General features: G+C 41.2%; 1 long non-coding RNA gene across 1 annotated transcript; it reads left to right on the top strand.

Moving 5' to 3' along the window:
- The first annotated feature begins 8309 nt into the window (after window positions 1-8309).
- LOC102241386 lies at window positions 8310-17471 on the top strand. The gene is made up of 3 exons (XR_313120.2): window positions 8310-8483; window positions 11056-11102; window positions 17084-17471. It is a non-coding gene; the product is annotated as an uncharacterized LOC102241386 (long non-coding RNA).
- Window positions 17472-19090: the final 1619 nt, after the last annotated feature.

The following is a 19090-nucleotide window of genomic DNA, read 5'->3' as shown; positions in this document are numbered from 1 at the left end:
TCCTTCTTCTTCTTCTTCTTCTTCTTCTTCTTCTTCAACTGTTCTTATTTTTAATGACTTGTGGGTGGCCAGCATGTCTGTGCCTTTGCTCTGGTTTGTCTGTAGGTTAGGTGTCCTCCTTCACCATCTCAGACTTTGAAGTCTCCCCTTTGCTTTAATGATGGCCAATCTCTGTAACATCCCACACCCTATTTAACTCCTGCAGGGGAGAAATACCCAAACTGGACAAGATCCAGATAATGTGAGAAAAGTAAATAGAACTCATAGCTAGAGTAAGAATATGACTTTTTTGAAATGTAGGTAAGGAGGTCGTTTCTGCGGGTACACAAAGGGTACTTGTGACACTGGAATTTGACCACTGGTGCTTCTCACTTTGTGTTAAGACACTGAGAACCAGGGAGCAGTCTTCCTAAGACGGTGGCATCAAGGCAGGCCTGACATGGCTCCCAAAAGAGCTGGGACAGAAACTCAAACAAGCTGCTTCACCTCGACTCCGCCTTGACCATCCCAGCAATTCCAGAGCATATCATACCTGTTCCTTCTTCCACACCTGACCGACCCACCATCAACCCAATGGCAGTTCTTATCCTGTTTTTGAACTGGCTGTTTGGAAAAGTACTCTTTCCCAGCTCGACAATGTTCCTGCTCTTGACATTCAATCCAGCTGCATCCGTGTACAACTGCACTGTTGGTTCTCTGCATCCTCCCAGGCCAGGCTCTGCTGGGATAATCTACACAAGCCAGTTATGAGTTAGTCATTTACTATTTTAATGCAAAAAAAAAGCCTGGAAAAGACTTTCATTTCAAATATGGTGGAGAAAAGACTTTTCTTTCTCCTTCCCCCTCTCAGCAACAGGTAAGATGAGAAACAGAAACACACAAGCAGCGCTGAAGAAACATGTAGACCCTTCTGTTTTTAACGCACAATATATGAAGACAGAAAGTAACCAGAAGATTGTGGCCTTTAAAGAGTGGAGAAAGGTAGGACTTAAGAACCTCCAGAGAATGATATCACCAAGAAGCAAACTGATGTTGCACTTCACAACCTCTGAAAAGCTGAGGCTGAGGTACTAGTTGGGGTGAGGCAACTAATGAAAATAGGGAGATTTGCTCCAAATCTATTTACTGAGCACTTGGTCATCATCCATAACCCAAACAAAGTGATAAAAATCCTTTCCTATATATATTTTTGGGGAAACAATGACACCCCCCCCCAAAGAAATTTAGTATGGTGGAGATTAGATCCACAGTAAAAATACTGAGTAATGCAAATGTCCTCCTCAACTTAGCTGCAAAAATGCCAGCAGCTAGCCTTATACCCTTTAAGAAGCAGATTGAAACAGTCTTCTCTCCAGACATTAATGGTCCCAGTGAGAAGTCCAATAGATATTGACATGTGAGTTTCCCCAATGAAAAAGCCAGCTGACTGCCATATTCACTGCGGTGGAGCCAGAGAGTGACAAGCCCCTCCCAAGCTCACAGATTTTCCATTTAGCTAGTTAGTGACTAACTCTTAAATAAGAACAGATAGCCAAGAATCAATAGACATTTAGAAAGTTTCCTGCATGAAAGGCAGAAACAAAAACCAAACCAAACAAACAGAAAAGGCCACTTAGAAAAAGTAGAGACAATGTAGGGAATAAATAAACATTTCAAAGACCAAAAATAAAAGAAAAGAAAGAGAAAAAGCTAGAAACAGCATCCTTAGAAAGATAAGAAGAGAAAGCACACTCCTGAAATAAAGACAGGATACCACGGACCACAAATAATTAGAAAATAAGAATGAGCTCTTAGAAATTAAGCATCAGAGATTGAAATTTTTTAAATTGGATGATAAAGTTGAGAAAGTTTCCCAGAAAATAGACAAGGATAAAAATATGAGCAATAGAAGAGAAAAGATAAGAAAATTAGAAGCTTGATCCTGGAGGTACAATATCCAACTAATAGGAATTCCAGAAAGAGAAATTTAGATAGAAAATTTCAAAAAAGAAATAAAATGTCCTCTAACTGAAAATCTTGAGTCCTTCAATTAAAAGGGTCTCCAAGTACTTAGCCCAATGAATGAAAACCATACCAAGTCATACTATTTCAATTGCTACTGCCCAAAACAAACAAACAAAACAAAACAAAAAACCACTATGGGAAAGGTCCTGGGAGCAAATATCAAGACAAGATTAGATGTGCAAGAGATTTACTGGTGGTAATGCCTGTGAGAAATAAAGGGACAGAGAGCAAGAGTAGGTAGGGAGAAGCTTCAGACCACATTGCAGGTCTGAAACCTGTGAAAGGAAAGAAAGACTTGAGTAGAAAAGGTTTCACACAATAGCACTACTCTGCAAAGTCTCAGCCAGGCCAAAAGGGAGCCTCTGAGCCGTAAGTTGTTTGCTAGAGGAGCCTCACATCAGGTGGGCATAGCCAGGCCATAACACCCTCACCTTACTCAGTTATTGGCTGGAAGCCGCCTAAGGGAAGTATGGCCTCTGTGTGCACATAGTGGACCCAGATGTGTGGCAGCTGGGCTGTCAGTCAACTATGCTTTCCATGGCATATTGTCTTAATGGGACATCTAAGTAGCGCACCTCCATGACTCACAAATCCATTTCTTGCCATGCACAGATCCAATTCTCCATGGTTCCCAAGAAGAAATAAGAGGGAAGTTAGTGGGAAGAAATAACCCCTGGTGATGTCATATGTCTTAAGACCACAACTGGTACTCAGGTACTCATCCTTTCCCACCTGCATTATTCCATCTAAGCGCCCCCCCGCCACCACCACCACCACCACCACCACTAGCTATTAATTCTGCAGCTCTTGGCAGCTTACCTCCCAAACTTGCATTTTAGCGGGGTCTTGATAATCACACTCTTTTCAGGCAGGATTTTTTGCCCAAGTCCATCCAAAGACTGAACAAGGTGTAGAAAGAGATGCCCATGAAAATCACCTGGGATCCACACACATTCCCCTTGCCCCCATCATGTGAAAGCAGCCCGATTTCCTCCTGTTCACTAAGGACAAGTATCTCTGCCAAGGTGATGACTCATCTTTTCACCTGCTGGTCTTTGGCTAGACAGTATCCGAAAGGCCCTAGTGGCATCCCTAGCATATAGTTCAATGGGACACTTTTGGTGTCTTCTGTCAAGAGTGCACCTCATGTGGGTAGCAGGACCTATAATCCGTCAGAGCCCAGAGTTATGGAGATAAGAAAGACAACCCCACTGGGTCATTGGGAGTGATAACAAGTGGGTCAACTCCTGTTTCCACCCCTTGGTTCCCAAACCCATTTATTCTTCCTGAAGACACAACACCATATAAAGCAGTGGTCGCCAACCTTTCGGACCTCACCGACCACCAGTGGTCCCCGTACCACCAGTTGGCGACCACTGATATAAAGGACCCAATTTAATGTGTATAGTACTTCCTGAAGGATGGCAGCCCAACCTTTCAGAGTACTGTCTCCAAGCCAGAGCTGTAGCTGGGCCTTAGTAACCATTTCAGAGCTTCACAGGCTGGCTCCTTCTAGATCAGTGGTTCTCAACCTTCTGGCCCTTTAAATACAGTTCCTCATGTTGTGACCCAACCATAAAATTATTTTCGTTGCTACTTCATAACTGTAATGTTGCTACTGTTATGAATCGTAATGTAAATATCTGATATGCAGGATGGTCTTAAGCGATCCCTGTGAAAGGGTCGTTCGACCGCCAAAGGGGTCGCGACCCACAGGTTGAGAACCGCTGTTCTAGATGCTGTGGATGTAACATGACTAGTGCATCCCATGGTCATGGACCTACTCTCACGCCTTTTTTGGTCTGAAGTGGATTCCCTGGCTGATACCATGTTGGGTATGATTCCATGACTATAGATCAGGCATTCCTGAAGTCCCCAGACAGTGGTGCTTGCTGAAGCTCTGCATAAGAAAGGCAAACCTATAGCCAGCACAGGTTATCTAACCCTGTGAGGAGGCACTGCTGAGCCTTCCAGGACAGAGAAGACAACTTAATTGACTTACCACTCAGTACCTAAGTTGGAGATGACAAGTTTTATCTTCCAACTCAGCGAATCCCAGAATTCCTGGGCTCTCTCCATTCCATCTATATTTTCCTTGAAGACTGGCTGCCACTTAAGTTTTATTTTTCTTATGTCTATTTCCTATTACTGATACTAATTTCTAATACCAATTATATACTAATTTCTGATACCAATGTAGCACTGTAGCATTGCCACTAAGTGCTACAATGATAATCATCAAAAAAAATCAGTGGCTTAAAATAACCGTAATTTATTATCATTGATCTGTGAGTCAGCTGCGGGTTGGCAGATCCCAGCGGGGCTCAGCTGGGCAGCTCTGCTGATTGAGGTTGAACTTGGCTAGGACTGATTGGCTTTTGTTCCATGTATTACTCATCCTCCTCCTAGCACCAGTGAGCTAGTTATCAGCATGTTCTGCTGCTTCTAATGACATAGCATGAGACAGCAAGTTCAACCACACAAGTGCCTTTTAACCCTGTGTTTGCAACCTATCTGCTAATATCTCTTTAGCCAAAATAAGTCACATGGCCAAGCCTAGAATTGAAGGGCAGAGGAGTACATGCTACCCATGTAAATGGGAGGGGGCACGAGGGAGAACAGTAAATTTTTTGAGCAATAATATAATGTACCACACACGCTATTGTGGCAATTTAGATCACCTCCAAAGTGGAAAAGTCATTAAGTACAAAGAATTGGGGATTAGTATGGCAGAACTTCTCGAAGCAATACCAGAATCTAGAAGACAATAAGAATGCCCCATGAATTCTGAGTGACATAATTTTACACCTGGAAACCTGGAATTCCATATCCATCTAAATAGTCAGTCAATTACAAGGCTAGAATAAAGACATTTTGAGACATGCAGAGTCTCAGTTAGTTTACCTGCCATACATACCTTTTCTCAGGAAGCTACTGGAGAATAAGATCCACCAAAAAAAAAGTGGGGGAACTAAACCAAGAAAGAGGAAGGTGAGAAATTCAGGAATAAACACAGAAGTGGGATGAAGCAAATTTCTAGCATGGTAGGACAAGGAAGCTCCACACTGTTGCATGGAGAGCAAGACCAATCTGGAGCAGAGGAACGGAGGGCTCCGTGGCTCTCTGCAGGGTGGGGAATTTAACTGTGTGGGAAAACATATAAAATGCTATGGTACAGAGTAGGAAAACTCAAGCACAGTACAATGAAAAACTAAGCAAATGAAAAAAAGTCTCACAATGATCAACTCTGGGGAAAATCTTAAAGGTATATATGAAAATAAATATAATCATAGTCTACTATGGTTCGGTTGTAAACAAGTCTTCATATTATGACAGTCATAAAAATTATACCGGGAGACTGGGAAGAAGAACATGAAATCCTTATCTACCATAATAAAGCCCCTAGATAAATATTGATAAATCAGGAGAAAGCAATATAATACATATTACTTAGCAATATGGAAGAACTGGATTGACTGCAAAATATAAAGATGGGAAATGGGATTTCTATTTCACAAGATTTTTATCAATATTTGAGTCTTTTAAAAAAAATTGTGCATATATTATTCTGACCATTGTAAAGGCCTAAGGGAAGTTAACACAATAACCTTGTATAGTACTTTGGTGAGAGCAAATTTCATCTGTTTTATCACTTACTGAATAAACATTTGTGCTTAGTCCTGGGCATCAAAATAATGAGTAATATCTCACAGTGTTTAGTAATTACAAAGAAAGTTTGCATATATTTAGTCTTGTGATTTAATGCTCAGCATTCTGTGAGGTTGAGATACAGAGGCAAATTTACCATGATGCTAATCAATCAGGCTTCAGGACCCCTCAATGAATGGACCATTTCCTAACTCTAGGAAGGAGCCCTAGAAATATGCTCACATGTCATATGTTTTTATAAATTATACAAAAAAACAGCCTTTGTTAAGTTGACTGTTTCTTTTCACTCCGACTTCCAATGCATCATACTTCACCTAATATGGCCACGAGCATTATTTCTAAACAAATACATTTTGTGCCCATCCCATTTGTATTCACAATTTGTATTCTTTTGTTTAAAAGAGCTCTTCCAAATAGTATAAACTTCAGGCTCCATAAAACCTGAATTCATCCCTGGTTAAGTATTATCTCTCCCATTTTATTAATTGATAAATGAGGTTAATTGGCTTTGCTCAAGTTTGCACATTTAGACTTAAACTCAGATATTTGAATGTCCAAATCCATTTTCTTTCTGCTACTCCATAATACATCTCTAGATGTTGGAAGAAAAGTTAAAAGGCATTAGCTCCTTCCCTGGGAAAATCAGTGGTGAAACAGGGGTGGGAAGGTGACGAACTTGAGCCACAGGGTTCATGTGGTGTTCTGGTAACAAGTGATGGTGAAAGATACAAAAGGAAAGGTCACTGAGGGCAAATCATGACAACACAAAACTGTATCTTCAGCTGCTCTGCCTAGGTGTCGGGAGCCCACACTAAAGTGCGTCCTGTTAGACACAATCCACTTGAAGCAGGGAGAGAAGGTCTCCAGAGGTCTGTCATTTCAACCCGGCTTCTGGGAAGAAAGCCTGGTATCTCTCTGGGAAGAGCATGAGGCTGGCTGAAGTCAGAGGTCAGGAAATCAAAGACTCATGGAGTTAGAAAATATATTTTGGGGAATTCACCCAACTCCTTAATGAGAGGAGGCAGGGTATAGTGAGAGGCCGTATGTGTACTGGTTAAGAGCATGGCTAAACTTGGCTACTCTCTGTGTGGAAGCTGTATAACTTTAGCTCTCCCCCTGCCACACTCCAGTTTGCCAATATATCCTTTCAAATGCAGTGCCCAAAATATGTCCAGAAGTCCATATGGATGCTGATCAGCATACAGTGCAGTTCACGTTTTTCAGTGCTCCAGACTGTGAAAAAACAACTGCACTTCAGTGTGAAAACAGTGAGATGGGAGGAGATTTGGAAAAACATAATTTTATTAGAAAAACATACTAAAAAAATTCTATTTCAAACAATTTTTTCTAGTTGCTCTGAACTAAGATGGAAAACAATAAGCAGCCTAGACTGATCAAAATGCAAGAGTCAAACAGTATACAAGTAGGTCGGTCATGTTATGCCAATTCATTTACTGGGAAATACTACAGACAGTAACGCTGGAGCCCAGGTGAAGGTCACAGACTGTATCTCACAGTCCAAGAAAAATGAACGGTATCCCAGCAGAAGGAGAAGAACAGAGCTAAACAAAACTCCGACAAGATATCAGCATGAATTTACAGTGAATGATGAGAAATAGGAGGGCACTGCTCCCTCTGATGGGCTCAGCTAGACCCTTCCTCATCTCTGGCCTTGACCCCCTCTGGTTAAAGAGAACTCAAGCCAATAAACCCACGGGAGGAAAAGAAATCCATTTCCAGGGTGGGCAATGTGATTACTCATTCAAGCTGTGATGGGAATGGTAAGGAAAAACATTTTTCTCATACAGTGGCCATCTTGGCTACCTGTAAAGTGTGCCTAGAATTCTAGATTCCTTTGGAGTCTTGGTAAAGATCCTTAAGAGGTGGGTGGTGGGTACCTAGGGATTTGTTATTCTAGTCTTTCTATTCTATGTATGTTTAAAATTTTCCCTAATAAAGTGTTTTGAAAACAATGTGTTTGTTAAGCAATGATAACTTTGTAAAAGAATGCTGACCGTCTTGAATCTGTCCTCCTTTTCCCCATACTGAAGATATTAGTAGGTGCCACCACTAATAAATTGGTTGGGAAAATGTTGGTAATTTTTTATGTGGGTGTATTAGGTCATATAATAGGTTATATAATAACTGAACAGGGAAATAAACTATTCAGTCTTGACACTGAAAACTGTTCAAAGTTATGTTGGTGAATGAAGGCCATTAGGTTAATGTCGGACTGAAAGCAAAGGTGTTAGTAAATTTGGGAATTGTTAGCCTGGTCTTTCCTTTAGTCCACTGAGAAATTTGGGATCATGGTCCTTGGACTCAGACCCAGTGCCAGAATCACACAGATAAGACAGTAGTCAGAAAATTGATTAGACAAATAGACATTGACCTAGTTCTGGTCAAATGCATCTAGGAATTGACCAGCAATTTACCTTGGCTCAAGTAAACACTCGGCATGGGTTGCCAATGTTTTGTATATTAACACTTGGCAGGAGGCAGACCCTCAGTGTAGCAGGACACCTGGGCATCATTTCTCATCGCGGCCCTGCCATTTACTCCAGCTACTGCTGCGGGCAACCAGTCCACGTAGGCTTGGACCAGTTCCACAAAGGTGTAATCTGACAGCACCTCAGTCCCCAATATGGGCCTCTAGATTTTGCTCCAGGGCTTCTCTTATACCAAGATCGGTGATGCTGTGGAAAGCAGCTTGGCAGTCACAATCCAGAAGTGTTGAGCAGTGACTACTTGTGAGGATCCCTTTGGATGGAATGTTGTAGGTGGACAGGAATGAGGACCCATTGCTGGTGGTAAGTACAGATCCAGCAGCAACACAATTGACTCTCTCCTGGATGAGGTACAGGTGAAAGGGAGAAGCTTTGGGTGATATGGTAGCTGTGTACTTGAATAATATGGAGGTAATGATAATGATAATAATAAGGAATGGGGAATTCATTGGCTTTTGTGAACTGCTTTGGAAATCTTGAAAAAAAGGAAATGATGGATTCAGGTTCGCCAAAAATCAACTTAAGCAACTGTGAACTTTAGAAGGTCTCCACGGCAATATTTTTAAAACTGTATCTCCTGCAGGTGCTGGGAATACTGCCTTGAAATTTAAGCCAATGATTTAATCCAAGGTGACAAAGTCAAAAGGAAACAGAATACAAAGCCTCAACAGGTCACTATTTCAAAGTTAGGCCCCTTATAGAAAAACTTCAAGATATTAAGACATGGGATATGGTAAACAGGTCTGAGAATACTGAATCTGATTTTAATCCCCTAAGCGAGCGGAACCAGCCTTCTTCCCCTTGCTAGAAGAGAACCACCTCACCAGCCAGGACACATGAAAAGACTTCACCTGAACCTTGCCTTGTTATGTGATTCTTGTCCTCAAGATCTGCTCCAACCTCCACTCACTGTCTCCAGGATAACTAGAGCCAGGTTTTGGCTCAAGCAGGAGGGAAAATACACCCCTGCTCCAGTAGGAAATAGTTTACTGAAGGAATCAAAGATTCTGTCGAATTCGTACAGGCAGGAACCTGAACATGCTAGTGGGAGTGGACCTTGAGGATGTTGGACCAGGGTTGGTGAGTGGATAGCAGAGAATTTATTGACATGGGAGTGTTCTTCCTGATTTAAAGTGTCCTGGCAGGGACACCTGGAGCAATCCATTGCAAGGATAGTTTCTTGAGGTTTGAACAAAATGATGGCCTACAATAAATAAAGTTCAGTTGCTGGAACTTCACTGGCATAGAGCTCGAAAGAAGGAGTCAGAAAGCTCGGGCAAGTGGAAATACTAGAATAGACCTTTTTTTCTTTTGATTATTCATTTATGACAGATTGCATAAAGTGTTCAGTAGGAATTAATAAAAGCAAAATGTAATTTAAATTTCTACAAGCATTTATGTTTTCAAAAGTTTGTAGAAAACACACAAAGAAGCCACTTTTATGTAACTGAATTCCATCGTGCTCTTTGATTTTTGTCATCAACATGGAATGACCTGAACTGGCAAATAAAGCAAGGTTTATCCTTGAACAGTAGAAACTAACTTAAAAAAATATTTTGTGCTAAAATATACATACATAAAATTTACCATTTTAACCATTTTTAAGTGTACTTAAGAGGTCTTCAGGTTGTTGTTTTTTTTTAAGAGAGAAAGGAAGAGAGAGGGAGAGAGAGAAACATTGATGTGAGAGCACATCAATCAGTTGCCTCCCGCAGGCCCCCCACTGGGAATCAAACCTGTAACCCAGGCATGTGCCCTTGACCAGGAATCGAACTGGCAACCTTCTGGTGCATGGAATGACACCCAACCAATTGCACTACAGTGCCCAGGGCTTAAATAGTCTTCTTGAACTACAATATCTACTTACTTAACTTTGTGAGATTGCCACACTCTGCATGGTTTCCCCTCCCTTGAATCACAGTCTTATAGCTACCTAAAAGCAGAAAGTCTACGTAATGGTTGGTCCTGTTCCATTTGTTTTCCTTTTCTCAGGGATCATAATCTTGACTCTTATCCAATGTTGAAAAACAATTATTTCTTATATTTTGTTTAGTTTTCTAGTTGCTTACATTCAACATGTAATCCCAGACTGACTTACTCCCTCCTGGCTGGAAGCAGTTCTTAGAAAGTCATTTTAATAACTCAGCTAAAGTATCAGCTCAGGGACAACATCCCGTTGTTAGGCCTCCACAATACTGTATATATGTGCTAAAACCACAGCTGGTGTATGGTGCCATGTCCCAGTGTCTAGCATCATTGGTCCAGAAAACATGAGTTGAAACTAGGATTGCCCCTCCACACCAGCACACCTCCTGATCCAAATAAAAATGTTTCCCACCCCACACTCTTAGATTCTACTGAATCAATCATCTTACTTTCAGGTAGGAGAATGTTTCCAATAGGGGGAAAGGTAGGGCTTCCAGTTGAAGTATGACTACTACCTGTTAACTTTGGCCTCCTCATGACAGTAGACCGTCCAGCAAGCAAAGAAAGATGTTACTATACTGGCAAGAGTAACTGGCTCTGGTTTCCATGAAGAGCTAAAGGCTGCTCTTAAATAATGTGTACAGGGAGAAGTATGTCTGGGACACAGGAGATTCACTGGATATCAATTGATGATTCCATGACTGTGATGATGAAATAGGCAATTGCAGCAATCGTGGCCTTACAAAGACAACCAAAGGCTCAGACCTCAAAGAGATGAAGGTCTGAGTCATCCATCAGGAAAGCAGCCTAGATCAGCCAAAGAACTGGCTGAGGTTAAGGGACTCTAGAGCAGATAATAGGGAAGGGAGATAATAAATTATGGGCCTGGGACATGTTGCTGCAGCAGGGAATTAACTTCCACTAACCTTCCTGTATTAAATCTTTGTAGGGTTTGGAGCTACTTTGGACAGGCTGGACTTAATGCAGAACATGAAAGTAAGGAGTACAAAAGTTGAACTTTATTGGAAACGTGTTGTGTTTTCAAAATATGTCCTCAAATTCTTTAATGTTCATTTCTTCAAAAGATGAAACCTAATTCCCTTCCCCTTGAGTGTAGACTGTACTTCGTGACTCACTTCTAAGGAAAAGAGTGTGATGGGAGTGACAGTGTGTGACTTTTGAGACTAGGTCATAAAAGGCATTAGGATCTCTCTCTCTCTCTCTCTCTCTCTCTCTCTCTCTCTCTCATCACTGACTTTGGGGGAAACCAAATGCCATGTCATGAGGAAACTCAAGCAGTCCTACTATGGGGCCATATTGTGGGAAGCTGAAGCATCCTGCCAACAGCCATGCAACAAGCAACCTTGGATATGGATCTTTCAGCCCTAATCAAACTTTCAGATAAATTGAGCCTTGGCTTAAAATATTGTCTATAATATAGTGGGAGACCTCCAAGCCAGACCACCCAGTTAAGTTGCTCCTAAATTCCTGACCCACAAAAACTGTGGATAATAATTGTTTAAGACACGAAATTTGGAGGTAACCCGTTATGTAGCAATAGGTAATAACACAATACTTCCGCAGCACTTCAGATACTCCCATTTGACTCTTAAGTGTAGGCACTGATTCAGGAGACCATTTCTGCACAGGCTTTGACCAGCTGCACCCAGGTGTGATTTGAAACATCTCACCTCAGTCTATGCTGTGTCTCTAGCTTGCTACACTGGGAATTCTCTAAGGTGTGAGGCTTTCCAGCATTCACACAATGAGAAAAAAACTAATGGATAAATGCTTTCCCATTCACCACCCAGGTTAGGTTCTGAGGTGGGTCTCATAAGACTTCTGAGAAGGTTCTGGTAGATTTGAGTTTCAATTGCTCAGTTATAACTAATGATAATGTATTTTTCTTTTTCCCTACTTCATATTATGAAAATTTGCAAACATACATAGAAGTGGAAAAAATTATACAGTCAAAACTCATATATCTATTACCCAGACTGTAAATAAACATTTACTCTTTTAAAAAATATTTTTTATTGATTTCAGAGAAGAAGGGAGAGGGAGAGAGAGATAGAAACATCAATGATGAAAGAAAATCATTGATCGGCTGCCTCCTGCACTCCCCACATTGGGGATTGAGCCTGCAACCTGGGCAAGTGCCCTGACTGGGAATCAAACCGTAACCTCCTGGTCCATAGGTCGATGCTCAACCACTGAGCCATGCCAGCTGGGCACATTTTACTCTTTATCGCAAGTCTATTCATTTATCCCTCTATCCATCTACTAATCTATCTCATTTTTTAATACATTACAATGTAATTTGCAGATAACAGTACAATTCTTTCAGCATGTATATCATTAACTATAATTCAATATCTGTTTACAATGTTTTTCTTTTAAGGCAAAACTTAAAAGAAAATGGAAGAAATTAGTAAGCAGGAATGGGCACGAAAGGTGTGTGGGAGATGAACAATTCAAACTGAATGCGGAAGGATGAATAGGACTAAGCTGGGTGGGAGGAAAGGGGAACAGCCTATGAGAGAATACCAGCCTGTACAGACCTGAATTCTTTCTGATAACTATCTTCAAAACTGAAATTAACCTTCACTGTAGCACTGAAAAAAGTGGGGACAGGGGAATCAGGAGACTTCAGTTTAAAAACCCCTTTCACCATTGATTAGCATTGGACAAATCAATAAATCTGAGACTCCAATTTCTCATTTGAAAACAGGTATCAGAAAAAATCTATCTCACACACCTGTGATGATGCCTAAATTAGATACTGTGTTAAAGAGCTTTGTTATAAACACCTTGAAATATAGAATTCTCACTTCTCTGGAATTTCAGTATTAGCACATCTTCCAAATAATTTATTTTTTCAATACCCAGGTGTAGTCAGGGAAGCCTGTATATTTTAATATATTTTCATAGGCTTGAAAATACCTCACTCCCCTTCTAAATACATATCTCTTCCATGGATGCCAGACTGTTCTAATTGAAATTTGGGGGCCATGGTACAGATGGTGGGGTCTCTGCAGAAGAGAATGGACATTTCCCACCTTCCTGCTAAATGAATGGCAGCACCATCCATACAGTTGAGTAAGCTCATACCTAAAAGCTATCCTTACAACACTCCTTCAATCCCCATATCCAATCTGTGAATAAGCCCTTTTTTGCCTCTCAAGCATCTCTCATTTCTCTGGCTTTCACCAAAGTCTAAACTGTCATCTTTGCCTGAACTACTGCAATGACCTCCTAGATGTCATATCTCTGACTTTTGCCCATCTCTCTACAATCCATAGTGATTTCCTCAATATTTAGGAAAAAGCATTCAGTCTTGCACCATTCTGATGCTAGCTGTAAGGTTTTTTAGATGCCTTTTATTAGATTAAGGCATTTCTCTTCTGCTTCAGGATGGCTGAGAACTTTGATCACAAATGAGTGTTGAATCTTGTCAAATGTTCTCAATACATCAATTACAGGAACCCTGCCTGTTACCTAACTGTGGGAGGGAACTGGCTGAATGGTAGGTAGAGTTAGAAGGACAGGGGAAGATGGTATTGTCTTAAATAACTCAATACATTATGGCCTTGAAGGGGGTCAAGTAGAGGCCACCTGGCAGTCCCTATTGTCTCTGATTCAAAAGCAGTTGTGTACATAGCACATCCTTTGAAGCTACTGATTCTGTCTCAGTCTGTGGTTGACAACTGGGACCCATTCTCCAACTCTCAGAGCACCTCATCTTGAGATGTCCCTGGGAAGTCTCAATTGGTATCCACTCCCTCTCCTTCGACAAATAGCAATCGTGACATCTCCAACATGAAATTGGGGGTGCGGATTACTTACTATTCACTGGCAGACCTTGTAATTAGCTATTTAAGTTTCAGGTGCCAAACCCAATCCAAATCTATTTAACAGAGGACAATTAATTAAACTTGACTTTCTCATTAGAAATCTATAGTTTCCCTAACCTTTCCTTCAGGCCCTGGATTCCATGTGATGAATGTCACCTTATAATTTGTCGTATCAGTCATATCACTTTATTTTCTTATACTACTTGATACTACTTAAAATGATTTTGCAGAATGACAAGTTTGAAGGACTAAACACTGGTCATTTAATCATTAAAAGATATTGTGAAATAACAAAAAGCAGTTAAATGTGTTTAATAATTCACTTCTATCATATCAGCTTTGAACCATTTTCAAATCTTCTTCTCTCTTGGCCATCCTCCTATATGAATGGTGCTCAAAGTTCAGAATGTATTATATCTCCTGGCAAACAGTTTACGAGCAGATTCCTGGACCCTGCCCTTGCATTCTGATTTGGCAAACGTCTCTCATTTCTCTGGCTTTTCTGGAGGCGCTCCAAGGGATTCTGACATCAGGATCCGTGAACACCTTTGGAGAGGCTCTGACCCCTGGTATTGCACCTGCCTCTGCCAGTAATAGGACAGTCCCTGCCTCTGCTGTCCGAGTGCACAGAAAATTCCCAGGCAGAGGTGGGATTGAGCTGAGCATCCAGGAGAAGCTCAGGGGCAGGCATGTCATGGGTTAGACACCATCGGAGTCTTCCCTCTGCAATTTAACTGAATAAAGACTCCACAGCTCCGGGAATGACGTGCAAGGTCACCATCAATGACAGGGGTGAGCATCCTTGAAACTAAGCTAAGGATAAGACTCTTTCGTTTGCCTTTACAAAGTGTTTAAATATTTAACTGCCTTGCTGTCCTTCCTGAACCACTCTTCCAAGTCTCTTCTTTGTTCACTATACAAACAACTCCTTATATTTTGTAGTGGGATAAGAGAATCATGGAATTCCAGGACCAGAAGAAATCATTGAGACTGCCTCATTCAACCTAAATATTCACCAACAGGGGGATGAATAAACAATTTGTGGTATATTATATAATGGAAAAAACTTAGCAATAAAAAGGGAAAATCCACTGATACATGCAACAACATGGGTGAATCTCAAAACATTATGATAAATAAAAGAAGCCCAACACATTCCATTTACTATATGAAATTCTAGAAAAATGCAAACTGTTCTATAGTAGCAGAAAGCTAATCAGTGGCTGCCAAGGGGTGGGAAGAAGGGGAGATTAACTGAACAGGATATAAGGAAACTTTGGGGGGTTGTGGAAATATTCTGTACCTGTACTGAGGTGGGGCTTGCATGGCTGCATACATATTTCAAAATCCATCAACAGTATATTTAAAATTGAAGCATTTTGTTATCTATAAATTGTGCTGTGAATTTTATTTTTTAAACATTCAACTAGCTGCCCATTGTCACCTAGGGGACAGGGGTGTAAAGGCAGCATTGCTTTACTGAGGACCTTCGAGGAAGATATGTACTAGGCTCCCAGTCCCTCATGTGGTCTCTTACTGCCGGAGAGGACTGGCCCCACATGAACCCCCAAATGAGGCTTGGACCAGAGGCAGGCGTGAAGTCAGCTCTGTGCTCGCCCCACCCTGGGATCCCACTATGCTTTCTTGGGAATGAAGGGTACTTCCTCCTAAGCAGAAAGCTCAGCTGGTCTTAGGAGGTGGCCACCAGGCTTCCAAAGAAGTAAAGGAGAAGGGAAGAAGGGTGCTAGGAAGAGAAGACACCCTAGTCCTGTGGTCGGCAAATTGCGGCTCGAGAGCCACATGCGGCTCTTTGGCCCCTCGAGTGTGGCTCTTCCACAAAATACCATGTGCGGGTGCGAACGTACAGTGTGATTGAAACTTCGTGGCCCATGTGCAGAAGTCGGTATTTTGTGGAAGAGCCACACTCAAGGGGACAAAGAGCCGCATGTGGCTCGCGAGCCGCAGTTTGCCGACCACTGCCCTAGTCCTTCCTGCTTTATAACTCAGGAACAATAACCATCACTTACCGTGACTCACTCCCTGCCTTTTGGAGTGTAACCTCATTCAACTCTAATCATAACCCTAAACATAACTCCTATTATGCCAGTTTAGAGAGGAAAAAAACACACAAAAGAAGCAGAGAAACGGAAACCATCCCAAGCTGAGACTAGTGGATGGCAGAGCTGCACCTCGGCACAGGTCAAAGCCTATATTCTCACTGCAACACGGCCTCTGCTGGTGAACTAGCTGCTCCCGATGCACATGCCGGCCCCCCCCCCCCTCACCAGGCCAGAAGAGCCCACAGTTGGGGGCAGGCTCCCAGGATGGTGCTCAGAGCAAAGAGGACCCAGGCCCAGGACGCAGAGTCCTGTTCTCTCTGTTCCAGCTACATCAAGAGCACCCAAAAGTTCAGAATCCTATTAAGTCATTTTCTCTATAATTCAAACACAGAAGTACTTTTAAGAGACACGCAGCATTCCGGTTATTCCCATGAGCTATAAATATGTAATTTATGGGGAAAATGGGAACTCTGTGTCACATTCAAATTGAGAACTATTTGAACAAAGGGGGAAAACATCCCACCGTATTGAGTCATGGGGGAAAATACTAGTAAAGAGGAAAGTAAAAATAGCTTATGTTTGGAGGTTCGCATTAAATGTTGATGTGGCCTTGAGCTTATTTCAAGTGTTTTTCATTAAGCATTTTCATTTTTACAACCTGATAAGTCCCCCCCATATTAAGCCAAGGTCAAATAACGTTTGATGCCAGCTTGGAAAAAAAACACCTTAAGATCAATGTGCTCAACTCCCTTTGAAAAGAAGAAACACAAGGCAACTGTTCTTTGAAAACAAACTATCACGCCCTATAGGTCATCAGTCACTAAAGAACAAGATCCTTGAGGGTGGGGCTCATGGCTGATTTTTCTTTCTTTTTTTAACTTTTATTGACTTTACTGGGGTGACATTGGTTAATAAAATTATGTAGGTATCCGGCAGACAATTCTATAATACTTCATCTGTATTGATTTTTCTTTGGCTTGTTCAGAGCATGAACTTCAGTGCTGGGTGAACACCTCATTTTTATTTGCCCAACACTCTTTTTTTTTTTTTTTTTTTAATCCAGAAGCAGCAATCTCTTCATTTTGAAAACTGCCCTCTACCACTCCAACATCAAGATCAAGTGAGAGCAGCCAAACCTGGCATCCTGACCACATAGGTGAGAAAGCCAGCCAAGCTGGGGGGCTCTTCAAGTCCTTTCTCAGGATTTTTTAAATTTAAACTAAAGAAAGAGAAAACAGCTTGGAACATGTGTTCTGGCTGAGTGGGATAGTCAGTCTGAGAGAAAGAGCCCTAAGTCTTTAACTCTCCCAGTCGGGTTGCTCCCACAGCCACCAACCTCATGCCCTCTGGGGATTTGGTTACACGTGAGATCACCAGTCCCAGACAAGGCACTAGTGGTCTCCCAGGACCTGTGGTCTACTATCATTCTTCTCAAATCCAAAGTCAAGTCACAAAATCAAAGAACTCTCAACTGCCATTTATAAACAATTAGCCATACTTTCCACCTGCTATTCTGTCTCAGGTACTCTACGAGGTATTTCACGTAATTTATCTCAGTTAATCCTTACAACAATAGAATCTATAGCAGCGGTTCTCAACCTGTGAGTTGAGACCCCTTTGGCGGTCGAACGACCCTTTCACAGGGTTCGCCTAAGACCATCCTGCATATCAGATATTTACATTATGATTCATAACAGTAGCAACATTACAGTTATGAAGTAGCAACAAAAATAATTTTATGGTTGGGTCACAACATGAGGAACTGTATTTAAAGGGCCAGAAGGTTGAGAACCACTGATCTATAGTATAGATGAAGGTATTATGTATAATTATCCCCATTTTACAGATGAGAAACAAAATCAAAATTAGAGGCCCGATTTTTTTTGAGATCTAATGTAACTTGCCCACTGTCACATCATCACTAGCTGTTCCCATTTCTCTGAGAGCAACCTCTGAAGTGAATATGGAATGTCTGACCACCAGGGTCAGGTCACTGCCTAGCCTAGACCTGGATTCCTACCCAATCCTTCCCGTGTAGGCATGAGCTAAAAAATAAATAAATAAATCTAAACTAAAAGCCTGATGCAAATGTTCCAGTGTTTAAAAAATGGAGCTAGCCCAGCCAGCCCATCAAACTGAAAGTATCATTCACACAAATACTGATCCTACACATGGGCACCAGCTGGGCCTACAATTAAGAAAGAGCCTGAGATTTCTATAGTATGTGCCTTTTTAAAAATATTTTTTCTCTTGTGTATAAATTAGATCATACAGTTTATGATATTTTTTTGGGAGAGGATAGGATCTGGGCTTCTTTTGCTCAATTATTTATGTTGTATGTTATAGCAAATTATTTCTTTTTGTTGCATGATATTCCATGGTTTGGCTATCCTCATGATGTGTTATCTTCCAAAATATGCATATATTTCTGTTGAGATATATGCACAAGTGCAGTTGCTGAGCCATCTATGTTCAATTTCAGTGTATGCTGCCAGTTTTTCAATTTATAGTCCCATTAGCAGTGTGTGAAAGTTTCAGTTGATTCAAATTTCATGGCACCACATAATATTAAAGCATAATAAGTTAAGGGTTCGTGTTATAACCTTTAGGGTAACTAATAAAAGAATAGCATAATGGCTTGGATCAGTTTCTGGCCAAAAAAAAAAAAAAAAAAAAAAAAAAAATATTTTTTCTATTGTGGTAAAATATACACAAAACGTACCATTTTAACCCTTTTAAAGTGTACCCTTGAATGGCATTAAGTGCATTCCCATTGTTGTGTAAGTATCTTCACCATCCATCTTCTGAACTTTTCATCTTCCCAGACTGTGAAACTCTGTCCCCATTAAATACCAACTCCCCATTCCCTTCCCCCCAACCCCTGCCCCAGCAGCCACCCTGCTACTTTCTATCTTTATGAATTTGAATACACTGAGTACCTCATTCAAAGAAGAATATATGCTTTCAATAGTGACCTACTATTTCCTCAGCACTCTGCTGGACTTTATGGGGAGAATATATAAAATATGAGATCTGATTCCTGCCACTCAGATCATTATAATTGAGGCAT

Source organism: Myotis brandtii, unplaced genomic scaffold (genome assembly GCF_000412655.1).
Source record: "Myotis brandtii unplaced genomic scaffold, ASM41265v1 scaffold115, whole genome shotgun sequence".
NCBI classification, from domain to species: Eukaryota; Metazoa; Chordata; class Mammalia; order Chiroptera; family Vespertilionidae; genus Myotis; species Myotis brandtii.
Note: the sequence above shows the minus strand (reverse complement) of the source record. Positions and strands in the feature narration are given on the sequence as shown.